We start from the raw sequence: 1,239 nt of genomic DNA, 5'->3' as shown, positions 1-1,239 counted from the left end.
ATGAAGTCTTGGAGCAGCAACAACATTGGGAAACTGAACCTGAGATTCTTACATCAAGCCCGAGGTCCTAAAAGGGAGCTTTTCCTAGGGAAAAAAGAAAACTTAAGGGGCACCTGGGTGGCTCAGTTGCTTAAGTGTCCAACTTCAGCTCAGGTCGTCATCTCACTATTTGTGATTTCGAGCTCTGCTGACAGCTCAGAGCCTGGAGCCTGCTTTGGATTCTGTGTCTCCCTCTCTCTGTCCCTCCCCTGCTCACACTCTGTCTCTGTCTCTCTCAAAAATAAACATTAAAAAAAAATTTTTTAATAAAAAAATTAGAAAAAAACTTAAAACTGCATCAAGTAATTATAAAAACCTAAATACACTGGGACCATGGAAGAAATTCAATTATTAGTTGAAAATCTTCCCCAGTTAAAAAAAAAAAAAAAAAAAAGACAAATAGGATTATTTAAGGTGAATTCTATGAAACTTCCAAAGAACAAATCATCTCAGGCTCTTCTAGAGAAGAGAAAAAGAGGAACATTCCCAATGTATTCTGAGGCAAACATAACTTTAATGCCAAAACTAGTAAAGCATAGCTTGTAAAAAGAAAGTTACAGGCAAATTTCAAAACACAGATGCACAGATTATAAACAAAATCTTAACAATCCAAGCACAGTAGTTGAAAAAAATAAATAAAGCATCATGGCTGAGTTGAGATTTTCATAGGAATTCAAGGGTGGTTTAAAAGACAATCTATAGATGTCCTTTACCACATTATCATTATTGGAGAAAAACAAGGTGATCTCAGCTTTGCAGGAAAAAAACCAAAACAAAACAAAACAAAAAAACACTTGATAAAATTCAATACAAATTCCTAACAAAAGATTTTGTGTATTTGCTGTTAAGCATGTTTTTTCCAAATGGAATGAAGAGTCCCAAAGCAGACAGACATGAACATAGAAATTTGAAATGTTATTTTTAAGATCAATGGGGAAAGTAGAAAAGTACGTAATAAACAGTGTTGAGTGAAATGATTCTCCTTCAGGAAAAGAAAATTAACTAAACCTCTTACATCATACCATGCACAAAACCAATCCTAGATGAATTAAGAACATCAAATAAGTGGCAACATTTTAAGACGTTTAGAAGAAAATTTGAGAGAATATAACCTCAGGGTAGAGAAGGTCATCTTAAGACATAAAAAGCACTAGCCATGAAAAAATGTTAACAAATTCACCCATGTTAAAATTAGAACTT

The sequence above is a fragment of the Neofelis nebulosa genome, chromosome 5 (genome assembly GCF_028018385.1).
Source record: "Neofelis nebulosa isolate mNeoNeb1 chromosome 5, mNeoNeb1.pri, whole genome shotgun sequence".
Lineage (NCBI taxonomy): Eukaryota > Metazoa > Chordata > Mammalia > Carnivora > Felidae > Neofelis > Neofelis nebulosa.
This window is presented reverse-complemented; position numbering follows the sequence as displayed.